The 14,343-nt window shown below is 39.9% G+C and overlaps 1 pseudogene; it reads right to left on the minus strand.

The window, feature by feature from the left end:
- Positions 1-204: 204 nt before the first annotated feature.
- Positions 205-322, minus strand: LOC124790673 (annotated as a pseudogene).
- Between the last annotated feature and the right edge of the window lie 14,021 nt (positions 323-14,343).

The following is a 14,343-nucleotide window of genomic DNA, read 5'->3' on the forward strand; positions in this document are numbered from 1 at the left end:
TCCCGAACAGGCCATGAAGGCCCAACGGAACCGACCGGCCGCCGTGTCATCATCAGCACACAGGCGTCACTGCATGCTGATATGGAGGGGCATGTGGTCAGCACACCGCTCTCCCGCCCGTATGTCAGTTTCCGAGACCGGAGCCGCTACTTCTCAATTAAGTAGTTCCTCAGTTTGCGTCAAAAGGGCTGAGTGCACCCCGCTTGCCAACAGCGCTCGGCAGACCGGATGGTCACCCATCCTACTGTTAGCCCAGCCCGACAGCGCTTAACATCGGTGATCTGACGGGAACCGGTGTTACCACTGCGGCAAGGCCGTTGGCTTCTCTGTGTAATACGTGAATTATTGCGAGAACATAGTTAGTGTGAATACCTTCCATCAGTCTTTCATTTGTAAGCTACAATGGTTCGGTCGCCAGCGCATAACCGTTTAATTTTCTGACAGTCTTAGATATAATCATAACACTCAATTGATTTATGACTTCTTTTGTGTTCTAAATTTTATGAACGAAATTGAAAGCAATCGTAGACTACACATTCAAGACACACAACTATCGCGGAGACGGATTCCAACACTACTTAAGGTGGAAGAAACAAGACACCGTTCTGGCTGTCCCACGCCCGGGTTCCCGGGTTCGATTCCCGACGGGGTCAGGGATTTTCTCTGCCTCGTGATGACTGGATGTTGTGTGATGTCCTTAGGTTAGTTAGGTTTAAGTAGTTCTAAGTTCTAGGGGACTGATGACCATAGATGTTAAGTCCCATAGTGCTCAGAGCCATTTGAATTTGATCTGGCTGTATTGTAGTTTTTTCCAAACGTACCTAATAAAACAGTGGTTTTTGAGCTCAAAGGTTGACTGGAACAACAATTAAACAATTCGTGCCATTCCGCAGTAACCGTCTTATTTCACTCGCAAATGTACAAGAGGCCATCATCAGTTTTAAACTGTCGACTAGAAAAAATTAATAAATGTAATTACTTTGTGTTTGCTTGTACGTTGCCCACAAGTCTGCAGTCCTAATACACAATGAAATACACGCAGCACAGTACCGTAGTAAACCGCTGTAACAGTCAACACAAAATGGCGCATCTCGTTTGTTCTTTATCAATGGAACAATTCTTTAAGATTCCCCTATCGGTTTGTCACGGCACTGCAGTGTGTATATTTCATTATGCAGAAGTGTTGCAAAAATGTACTTGGAAGGTAATAAAAAAAACATAATGATTACCAGCCATGTATGGAACGCACGTGTATCAGTCACACTCTTTATAAAAATGAAATGTTAGTATTTTAATGTCTTGGTCATCACACGACGGTTAGTCAATGGAGTAAGTTGACAATAATTTTTACTTTGATGCGTGACGACCTTCTTCTGGCACGTCGCACTATACGTTTTGGAGAATTTGAGTAATGCTAACTAACCAGAGCGCCGGTGACTCTTGCTGCTCCGTTTACAGACTTCTGCAGAAATGGTTACACGATTTGCATTCAGGAAACTTTCATGCGTCCCTCCTAAGCCTCTCATTTCATTGAACATTTATGTTACTCTGCATTGAGACAAGATGTCGGCAGTGGACTGAAGAAACCTTCAGTGGAGTCGATATTGTTTCCATGTATCCAGAACTTCTACGGTCAAGGTCACCCTCTTTCCTGATGTCCCCAAGAGAGCAATGTTTCTCCAAAAGAGAATATCATCTGCGGCTCAAATAGTCGGTTCTGAGCTGGTTCTGTGACGTATTAAAGGCCAAATGTGAACATCCTTCCTGGGACAATGGGCCCATAGTCCTCTACAATTCAGGCACTAGGTCTTACCAGTTTCATTGATGACCTGTCATACTTTATTGTCCAGTTAGTGTAATTTGTATAATATCATTTTTATCAGCGTTATTTGTTACCTAATTATAACGAGTTATGTTCCAAAAATACATGCTTATGGTTTTATGCCAGTTATGGAAGTCTCGTCTCTTGTGTTACTTTTTATATTAGTGGATAGTTCTTGACTAACATTCAGATGGACTCCTCACTAAAGTTCTGCATGTCTCCACACATGAAATATGCCTCAAGCTTTTACGCAATTTCGCTTTTCTTCCAATTTGCAACATTGTGCCCAGTAACTTCTCTGCAAGCACTCTGCTGCGTTCTTCCATCACTAACTTCAGTTTTAGAAATATTTGTTACAGTTATGCTGTATTTTCGAGGTACTCACTTTTCGTGATTTTACATACGAGGCTATAAATGACGAGGCCTCCTTCTCACCCAGTTTTCTATTTAGCTTAGTTCAGCACACTTAAGATGTACGTTTCCGTGCTCTGGCCTGGTGCAGATGAAATAGTGTGGCTTCTCAGCGCAGCACAGCACTCTTGTGTTACAGTCACTACCTTACGTTCATTCTGGCACAAACTGTGTAGGCGACTCGTGTCATGGCTGGCCACTGTGTTCTTATAGCGGAACTTACCATACCACTAACTGACGCCATTATCAAGAACCTAACTTGTAGATTCTCTATGGCTTGCTAGGGAATCTGGATAAAGCTGGATGCTAAAGTAAGTTGGTTCGTTCAATAATAAGAGCACTAATGTTCTTGTATATTTACACATAGAATGTTAAAAAAAATGTTTACGTATCGAAAATATATGGAAGATGTGGAAAATATGTGAAATATGGAAAAACACGAAAGTAAATTTGGATACAAAATGTTAATACAGAATGTTTGTATTTATTAAAGTACAGTAGTAATATGCTGTTGTACACGCAGGCACAAAAACTCTGGTTTTGAGGATGTTTACTACGTGTAATATTGTTTAAAAATATTTAGAACATAGAAGAGAAGTAGGTGCTTTGTATAGTCTTTACAGTTGGAGTTGGATTAGCAGTCCCATGGCAGAGAAATGATTTATAAAAAATGTATAAACCAGTAGGATGTGGCCATTCCACGTTAACACGAAATACCTTTTTCTTTTTTTTGGTCATCAGTCTAGTGACTGGTTTGATGCGGCCCGCCACGAATTCCTTTCCTGTGCTAACCTCTTCATCTCAGAGTAGCACTTGCAACCTACGTTCTCAATTATTTGCTTGACGTGTTCCAATCTCTGTCTTCCTCTACAGTTTTTGCCCTCTACAGCTCCCTCTAGTACCATGGAAGTCGTTCCCTCATGTCTTAGCAGATGTCCTATTATCCTGTCCCTTCCCCTTATCAGTGATTTCCACATATTCCTTTCCTCTCCGATTCTGCGTAGAACCTCCTCATTTCTTACCTTATCAGTCCACATAATTTTCAACATTCGTCTATAGCATCACATCTCAAATGCTTCGATTCTCTTCTGTTCCGGTTTTCCCACAGTCCATGTTTCACTACCATACAATGCTGTACTCCAGACGTACATCCTCAGAAATTTCTTCCTCAAATTAAGGCCGGTATTTGATATTAGTAGACTTCTCGTGGCCAGAAATGCCTTTCTTGCCATAGCGAGTCTGCTTTTGATGTCCTCCTTGCTCCGTCCGTCATTGGTTATTTTACTGCCTAGGTAGCAGAATTCCTTAACTTCATTGACTTCGTGACCATCAATCCTGATGTTAAGTTTCTCGCTGTTCTCGTTTCTACTACTTCTCATTACCTTCGTCTTTCTCCGATTTACTCTCAAACCATACTGTGTACTCATTAGACTGTTCATTCCGTTCAGCAGATCATTTATTTCTACTACACTTTCACTCAGGATAGCAATGTCATCAGCGAATCGTATCATTGATATCCTTTCACCTTGTATTTTAATTCCACTCGTGAACCTTTTTTTTATTTCCATCATTGCTTCCTCGATGTACAGATTGAAGAGTAGGGGAGAAAGGCTACAGCCTTGTCTTATACCCTTCTTAATACAAGCACTTCGTTCTTGATCGTCCACTCTTATTATTCCCTTTTGGTTGTTGTACATATTGTATATGACCCGTCTCTCCCTATATCTTACCCCTACTTTTTTCAGAATCTCGAACAGCTAGCACAATTTTATATTGTCGAACGCTTTTTCCAGGTCGTCAAATCCTATGAAAGTGTCTTGATTTTTCTTTAGCCTTGCTTCCATTACTAGCCGTAACGTCAGAATTGCCTCTCTCGTCCCTTTACTTTTCCTAAAGCCAAACTGATCGTCACCTATCGCATTCTCAATTTTCTTTTCCATTCTTCTGTATATTATTCTTGTAAGCAGCTTCGATGCATGAACTGTTAAGCTGATTGTGCGATAATTCCCGCACTTGTCAGCTCTTGCCGTCTTTGGAATTGTGTGGATGATGCTTTTCCGAAAGTCAGATGGTATATCGCGAGACTCATATATTCTACACACCAACGTGAATAGTCGTTTTGTTGCCACTTCCCCCAATGATTTTAGAAATTCTGATGGAATGTTATCTATCCCTTCTGCCTCATTTGACCGTAAGCCCTCCAAAGCTCTTTTAAATTCCGATTCTAATACTGCATCCCCTATCTCTTCTAAATCGACTCCTGTTTCTTCTTCTATCACATCAGACAATTTTTCACCCTCATAGAGGCTTTCAATGTTTTCTTTCCACCTATCTGCTCTCTTCTCTGCATTTAACAGTGGAATTTCCGTTGCACTCTTAATGAATCCACCGTTGCTTTTAATGCCACCAAAGGTTGTTTTGACTTTCCTGTATGCTGAGTCTGTCCTTCCGACCATCATATCTTTTTCGATGTCTTCACATTTTTCCTGCAGCCATTTCTTCTTAATTTCCCTGCACTTCCTATTTATATCATTCCCCAGCGACTTGTACTTCTGTATTCCTGATTTTCCCGGAACATGTTTGTACTTCCTCCTTTCATCAATCAACTGAAGTATTTCTTCTGTTACCCATGGTTTCTTCGCAGCTACCTTCTTTGTACCTATGTTTTCCCTCCCAACTTCTGTGATGGCCCTTTTTAGAGATGTCCATTCCTCTTCAACTGTACTGCCTACTGCGCTATTCCTTATTGCTGTATCTATAGCGTTAGAGAACTTCAAACGTATCTCGTCATTCCTTAGTACTTCCGTATCCCACTTCTTTGCGTATTGATTCTTCCTGACTAATGTCTTGAACTTCATCCTACTATCCATCACTATTATATTGTGATCTGAGTATATATCTACTCCTGGGTACGCCTTACAATCCAGTTTCTGATTTCGGAATCTCTGTCTGACCATGATGTAATCTAATTGAAATCTTCCCATATCTCCCGGCCTTTTCCAAGTATACCTCCTCCTCTTGTGATTCTTGAACAGGGTATTCGCTATTACTAGCTGACACTTGTTACAGAACTCAATTAGTCTTTCTCCTCTTTCATTCCTTGTCCCAAGCCATTCTCCTGTAACCTTTTCTTCTACTCCTTCCCATACAACTGCATTCCAGTCGCCGATGACTACTAGGTTTTCGTCCCCCTTTACATACTGCATTACCGTTTCAATATCCTCATACACTTTCTCTATCTGTTCATCTTCAGCTTGCGACGTCGGCATGTATACCTGAACTATCGTTGTCGGTGTTGGTCTGCTGTCGATTCTGATTAGAACAACCTGGTCACTGAACTGTTTACAGTAACACACCCTCTGCCCTACCTTCCTATTCATAACGAATCCTACACCTGTTATACCATTTTCTGCTGCTGTTGATATTACCCGATACTCATCTGACCAGAAATCCTTGTCTTCCTTCCACTTCACTTCACTGACCCCTACTATATCTAGATTGAGCCTTTGCATTTCCCTTTTCAGATTTTCTAGTTTCCCTACCACGTTCGAGCTTCTGACATTCCACGCCCCGACTCGTAGAACGTTATCCTATCGTTGATTATTCAATCTTTTTCTCATGGTAACCTCCCTCTTGGCAGTCCCCTGCCGGAGATCCGAATGGGTGACTATTCCGGAATCTTTTGCCAAAGGAGAGATCATCATGACACTTCTTCAATTACAGGCCACATGTCCTGTGGATACACGTTACGTGTCTTTAATGCAGTGGTTTCCATTGCCTTCTGCATCCTCATGTCGTTGATCATTGCTGATTCTTCCGCCGTTAGGGGCAATTTCCCACCCCTAGGACAAGAGAGTGCCCTGAACCTCTATCTGCTGCTCCGCCCTTTTTGACAAGGCCGTTGGCAGAACGAGGCTGACTGTCTTATGCCGGAAGTCTTCGGCCGCCAATGCTGATTATTTATCAAAATTGAGGCAGTGGCGGGGATCGAACCCGGGACCGAAGACGTTTTGATTATGAATCAAAGACGCTACCCCTAGACCACGGGTCCATACTACAAATTGTTATTCTATATACAGATAAATAATATACACCAAGCCAAGTTTTATGGTTATTATACTGTGATGCTAACGCTTCTTTCGAAAATCAGGCCAACATTAGAGAATAATGAATTTAGTGATAAAACGTAGAACTGACTGAAAATACTTTTTGTCAACGTGTACAGTCTTCCACGTGGTTAGAAAGATAAACCCATATTCCGCACAGAGTGCTAGTGAAAAGACATTTGGGTCAGTATCATCTGTTAACAATTGCTTTGCGATGTGAGAAAAACACAACAGAGGCATCTTTTACTGCATACTTCGCTATGCTAATAGCGACGTAATGCTGTATCATGGTGTATTGCACGGGAAAAATACCTCATTCAGTTCCCGCAATATCCATTGGTAACATAACAATTACAATTCCTTGCCTGTACCGACCTGCATGAAAGAATAGTGGTTTTAATTACAAAACGTACTATTAGCAGACAGTTTATTGATGCAGTTTGTCTTCATAAGGTTAATAATATTCTATGTCCTACAGAGTGCCATTGCAGAGACTGGCTGCATGTTAACACATACTCTGTGGTGTGTAGTAGCAAATAAGAGTTGATTTGCACACTCTGCTAAGCTGTATCCTTTTGTATTGCATGGAAAAAGAAGTATATATTCTATTCCGTAATCACATTACGAGCTACATTTCGCTGCTTACACTGGTTTACGATGGAATTAATCAAAATTTGCAGCTATGGCCTTGAGCAGTAGGTATACAATACAGAGAGGATGCCCTATGTTGGTAATTTAGTAGAGGAAACATTGTGGAAATATGGTGCCATGACGAAACTTGCATTTCTCCTACGTTGGAGCAATACCATGGCAGTAAGACGTAGATATGAAAAAAACAGTGGGGACACAATGGATATTATTTCAAGGAAACTCAATTTTAAGGTACAATTTATAACTGAGGAATGGACTGTTCTGGTCGACTCCGTGGGAAACTGTCCAAATATATTAAATGCTAGTTATAGGAGGTGTTGTATTAAAGCAAGAGAAACATTTTTTGTCAGTCCAGGACACAGTTTGCTACAATACATTCAAATGTTAGTAGTAAGGGATTAGTATCCTGCAGTTTATATTATTCGTCGGGTTGTGGGAAAATGTCTACAGCAGACTTAAATCAGACCCTACTGAAGATTTTTAGTACAAAAGAGTTGCAATGATAAAAGTAATGTACACAGCCACTTTAGCAAATTTTGCACATTTTACGCAAGTGTTCAGGTAATAAAACCGTAGTTTAGTAATATTACAAGAAATATTCTGACACTTCCTTCTGACTAAACTGCATGGGATTAAGCTCTGTTAAGTAAGAAAACATAATAATACATATGATGAAAATCACACATTTTAACTTAAAAATTATATCAGTTTATTAGAATATTTTTTGTTTCATTGCATGCAGGTAGATATACATAATGGTATGACATAGTGACTGTGCTGACCATATATTGTAACAATAAAATATAGACCTTCTACTACATACCGCTTGAACCTCAAACGTAATCGCCATGTACATAGAATCCTAATAAAATTTGAAGAATTGTAACAAACAGCCACAATACCTCTCAGTACAAAGATCATATCTTCGAGTGCTTTCAGCATTGCTTTTTGGTATAATTCTCCGTTGGAAATTACCAGGAAACAAAAGTGTAAGGTGACTGCTCAACATACAGAGCACACAGAAGTGTAGGAGTGGATGTAGCCATGTTTTTAATTGATTACTAACTACGTGTAGAAAGATGAGTCAGATGCCTCATGAAGGGATACGTTGCTAGACAACACACGAATATGGGGGACTTCTAACCATTTAAATTCTCCTATTTACGATCTTTAAGAGATTATATCTCAGAAATACATCAAATGTGCAACAAATAGCTCCAAAACAGCAGATATCAATGGAAGAAGGCGCTGGATTACTAGCAGGGATGCCACTGGGCATAACACTTCAAAGCAAAAAAAAAAAAAAAAAAAAGAAAAAGAAAGAAGAAGAACAGAAGAAGAACGAAATGTCATAAACGATTGAGACACATGTTAGGTGTGCAGATAGACAGAGCATGACTGAGGAATCTGTCTGATAGTTAGTCGTGAACTGTCCACTATTTCATTTGCAGCATCTTGCCTACCAAATGTCCTTATACTTTTACTCCTGTTCACATTAAAATTATTTCCCCTTTCAGCCATTTCAATACGGTCAAGTGGTCCTGGATACAAAATTTCTCCTTCGTGCTGTATCGAACCATGTTGCGCTGTGCTTAAATACTCATTTAACCAGGACATTGTGATAACTAAATGACATTTATTCTATTCAGCGTTTATATACGTAACAATGTAAAAATCTGGTACAGTATTGCACTGTAATTTTAAAATTTCTACACGTGCCAACCTTTTGCTGGCGTGGGTGCTTGCCCAGATAATGTCCTAACCGGATTATTATCTCAGCGGGACAGCGCCACCGCCATACTTACCTTGATGACCCTGGGGGACCCAGCGACCTTGGGGTCTCATGAAACATCAAACATGGCACAATGTGCCGTTTCGTTTCAAGACCCCAAGGACATTATCTGGGCAACCACCCACGCCAGCAACAGAATACACGTGACAAGACTAGGACAATTTGCCTAAAATCAAAGGCATGATTTGTTTTGTAAATAAATCATTATAATTGTGATAAAAGTGATGTCTGTAATTATACTAACTGGGCAATAAAGTATGGTATGTTGCTAAAAAAGTGATTAAGCCAAGTGGTGGACTTGTAGGGAACAATGGATCCTGCTCCCAGGGAGGAAGACGACTTGTGGCTTTGAAGATAAGGCACGTGTATCAGTCACACTCTTTATAAAAATGAAATGTTAGTATTTTCATGTCTTGGTCATCACACAGATGCCTCAGAGTGAAGGACATTAGAAAACGTGTAACCCACCTGACAACAATGCAGCCGCACTCAAACTCTCTGTTGATCCATTGTACATGTGGGACAACGGTTGGTCAGATATTTAACAAAGAAAGTTGCACATCTGTTAGGCGAATTTCTCTGTTAAATCATCCACTAAAATTTTCTTGGTCCACTACTATCGTCTTGCAAATAGTTTCAAAGAATATTTAATTTCGAATTATTAGTCTATCTACACCACCAAATAGTTGCACAATGGTGGTCTGAGACTGAAGCCAAGAAAAGCAACATGGTAAAAAGTTAAAAATATCTGAACTGTTGCTTTAGTCTTCAACGCCAAGACTGGACGCTAGTCGATCCTGTAAGCCTCTTTATCTCTGCATAACTGTTGCAAACTAAAGTCATTTTATCAACAATATTGTACTCAGACTTCAAACTCTCATTTTTATCCCCACATATTCCTCCTGTACAAAACTGAGGTTTCCTTGATTTCTCACGATGTATCTTATCAATTATCCCTTCTTTCGCTCCGACTGCACCACAATTTTCCTCCGCTTCGAATCGATATTTCCGCACCCGTTATCTGATAAATCCCTTTGAGCTTCATCATTCTCTTTTAGTGCCACATTTCGAAAGTTTATTTCTTCTGCTTTTCAACAATATGCTCGAAACATGTATCATGAAACACAGCTTCCTAATATTTATAATTTGCAAATATTAGTTATTTCGCCACTTCACTATATTTTTACCGTATGGATACACTATAGCAATTTCAGGTTTGGCATCATTGTCAATCACTTTTTATATATGAATATTTGCGTCTGCAGTGTGTGTTAAACTCACTGAAAGTCTTCTGGGTGGACTGCCTCGTCATCTTAAAACATACTTCAAACACTAAAGTAAGAAAATCCATGAAGTCAACTGTCCTTCCAAGTTTACTGCAGCATTACGTGCCTAAAACCAACAATGGAAGTTCGGCAGATCAAGTTCCAAATCTGAGAATCCTTCACTGTGAAACAGTTGCCGTGCAGTAAGAAAGCTGGCGTGAGGAGGTGCTTGGGTTGCTGTCTGTGCCGCCACCGACCACTGAGGGAGGCGGAGGGCGAGCTATTGACCGGGGGTGGTGCGTGACCCGCCTCCGATATCCTTCCACCTTTTTGCCAACCTGCCGACGAGAAGGAAACGGCATGGACAGAGGGCAGGTACGTTTCCACCTTGCGGGATCCACACACACACACACACACACACACACACACACACACACACACACACACACACTGAGCACATACATGTGTCTGTATTGTCTAATACGTGTTGTGGAGGACTTCTGTCTGCAGAGACACTGTGGGAATGTAGAGATAGTGCTCTGCAGCGTTACAACAGTGTGAGGCGTGTCCTGACTAAAATATCAAAGGTTGCAACTTGGATCCATAGACCGTCATCAAACGGCTTAATAGCCCAGATTGTTCCCAAAAATATTTTAGAACCATCCAACTTCATCTATTTCTCAATAGCTTTATTTTCCATTTATTATTACTATATTGTTTTCTGGGCAATTCATTGGCTTTGGCCATTTAGTTTCTGTCCTCATTCACCTTCGTCGCCATTTTTGAATGATACATAGTCTAATCCTTGTGGAATGCTGTCTGGAAGTTTGAAATCCTTTCTGTACTTCGGTGTGCAATTATTTCTCTCTCTACTCCCTTTCTGTTACAAGTCACAAAAAGTCCTTGTTGAAGCATTCATATTAATCTAAAACCCATCGGATCATTTTTTTTCTCTGTTGGACTGTCTGATTTCTTCATTAACTGCTTCGATGTATTTTATGTTAGATACGTGATTTTTGTCTCAGCTGTTTCCAGTTTTCAATTTGTTGGTTACTTATGACAGTTCTTAGAAGCCATTAACTTTCCTAAGTCAGTTACGTTCACCTTTTAATTATTCAAGACGGTATACTAGTTACCGTGTCAGTTTACCAGAAGTTTACTTCCAGACAGCATTCCACAAGGATTAGACTATATATCATTCAAAAATGGCGACGAAGGTGAATGAGGACAGAAACTAAATGGCCAAAGCCAATAAAATTTCTGACTTAATCACAATATTTCTCATGTTGGTTCAACGCAATTAAGTTGTCATTATTTGAATGTTTTTGCTGTGTTCTTCTTCCAAAAACTTCTTCACTGATTTCATCATATCACCTTTATTATTTCCATTAACTCATCCTGCATTTAACTTAAAATTTTATGCCTAAAGCAGTGCTGGTTGAATAATTTTGGTGAAATATAAAGGTTTTGCATATTTGTGTTCTATAAGTGCAATTGTAAGTGTACTCTTTTAAGAACCCTACAATGATGACTTCCTTCCTCCCTTCTGCCATCAGGAAGAAAGATTTATCAGATATTGTAAAATAGATTTCTTTATCACTTTGTCACTCTGTAGTTAATAAGAGTCGTCTCCTCTGTATTAGAAGTTGAGTTTATCCATCAGTTTCTGATGTTACTTTTCAGATAGGATATCAGGTACTGAGATCCTCTACTGGTAGGACAGTTACCATGGATATGTGGTTTGGACGGGCATGGGTAGCTTTTCTAGGAAGTGAGATAGACAAAGGAGCGCTTTCATTGCCTGGTTAGGTCCTCCCCTAGTATTCAGCCATCTTAGTGTCCGTCGCACTGACCGTTACACTGCTGTACACATCATTACATGCACCTATATAGCTGCTTTTGGTTTCAATACAATAAGTTTGCTGTATGGAATCTGTTTCAACTACACAAAATTTTTCCGTCATTGCCAACAGTATTTATCAGATCTTACTTTTAACTTACATGCTCCTACTTCTGAAGCCTACATTCAAATATTACAGTGTCAATTTCAATGCGTTTTTCAACACGCGTCGCCATATGCCTCATGCCGATCAGAACTGACGTCACGTCTGTCAGAAACGGGTAGGAACTGCATCTGTAGGACCTTTCTTTTCAGAACGGTCGGGTTAAACGTTTGACAACTCATAGTTACTACGTTCATACAGGTCTACTCAAGTTCGGAATCATAAAGTGGTTCTTTAGTTGTCGTACTAACTGATAACCGTGATAAGTGAAGAAGTATTCTTTACTTGCGACAATACGAAAATTGTAAGTATGTCACCGTTACTACCGTTGTTTCATTCCTGTGATCTGTAAATAAATCTGAATACTTTCCCAATAGCAACTAATTGCGTAGTCTCGAGAATAGTTTTGGCTCTTACGCTGTAAGTGCTATTTGGTAATTATGGTTCCGTATCTCAGTTGGTAAAAATGGACCCATAGAGGGTGACTCTGTCGTCCGTCTGTCTGTGTCTGTCACGATCCATTTTCCTCGGGAACAGAAAGAACTGTCTTCTTGAAATTTACGTCACATACGAAGGTGTAGCCTTCCGTGGAGGTCTGAGAAATTTAAGCTTCTGAGTCAATGGAAACACAAGATACGGCCATACAGGTCACGTATTTTGGTACTCAACAAGTCACCCATCAAAACTATCCATGCACATGTCGGCTGAGGTGGTCTAGCGGGAAAGCATGTGTCTCGAAGCAGAGAGAGGTCGTGGGATCGAATCTCCATCGGACCACATAGTTTTAGGTCTTCGTTTCAACCTAGCTTTCTCTTCTCAATGACGTGAAGAGTCCTCAGAAACCACTCGTTGTTTTGTTTTCCACTTTAACCTGTAGGTCCTCTTTCCCCACTTGGATAACTGCGGTTCGTTATTGACATGCAGTTCGCCGAAGTGGCATCCAATAGGAAGACTTGCACCAAGCCATTGACCCGCATGAAATTATTTTTATTATTATTATCTTTATACATAATTAAGTTTGTACGGAACTCTCAGACATCGAATCCTGTTCCCACTTGTCCGATTTTTATTTGGTTAATACAGAGAATAAGCACTGCCACATAAGTAGTGACGAAAGGGAAGAAAATTATCTAAAAAATACACTATATTGGCTTAACTTTTGCCACTATATCTCTATTTGGGGTTAGGAATTATAGGTGTGCGAAAATCCAGGAATGGGTTGACAAGGATAAAGTTCAGAAGTTGTAACGAGAAATGTTATAAATACAAATAAATGAAGAGAGTGGAAAATGTCGCCGGAGGTATCTAACTTGGTAGGACCAATTAAAATGGGAGATATGCAATAACGCGTCATAAAGGATTTACAAGTGCAATTAATAGGTAAATATTTACTAGCAGGCAAGAGCTGATTTTATACTTTGCGAGTAAAATGGTCAGAATTATGAATTTACGGAATCAGCAAGTGTCTTTCCGAACTGCAGCACACTGCTGGTGGCCGCTGTTTTAAAGCGGGACCAAATTTTGAGGATGTTAGCCTTGTAGATGTAGAAGTATTCTTCTGCGAACCCAATTACTGAAGAGCTTGAAGGTGAATAAAAGCTAAGTTCGCTATCTAACACAGATGCTAAGACTTCCATTTCGAGACTTCAAAGTATAAAGCCTATGTAGGTGGAATATACGAGGAGATGCAGCTGTTACAAAAGTGTGATAGCAATAAAAATAGTATATCATAAAATGGGACAGAATAATGCTGAAATATTAGAGACTATATGCATTAAAAGCAAATACCAATTTTTGAATGATATTGAGGATTTAAGGTGGAGATAGGGTTATCGAGAACAGAATTTTTTAATGTTCCTGGACTATTGAGGTATTGAGGATTAAAGTGACACTACTACTCAAGAAAACATTCAATTCTGTAGGAAGCTACTCATTTCATCCCTCAAACGTGGAAAGATCTTACGGACTATTAGACACTCTCTGATGTGTGATAGTTAGCAATTTTCTCTCCCGATACAGAAATAACGCATTACCATCTTTCATCTTACTGTGACTTCGGAAGTATGAGTAACCATTCACATGGTATCCTAAATCCGGTAATCTGAAGCCAACAGAAACCACTTCGAATCGATTATCCTTCGATGGAAAAAATTACGAAGATATTCATTTTCTTGGGTGAATCTATATTTCCTAAAACGGGAGACTAACCCGAGAGCACAAAGACTGTGTCCTTTTATTATTTTATTACTGCTTCAGAGATGTTAAATAGTTTCCAGCGTTATTGATGCAACAA

The sequence above is a fragment of the Schistocerca piceifrons genome, chromosome 3, assembly GCF_021461385.2.
Source record: "Schistocerca piceifrons isolate TAMUIC-IGC-003096 chromosome 3, iqSchPice1.1, whole genome shotgun sequence".
Classification (NCBI taxonomy): Eukaryota; Metazoa; Arthropoda; class Insecta; order Orthoptera; family Acrididae; genus Schistocerca; species Schistocerca piceifrons.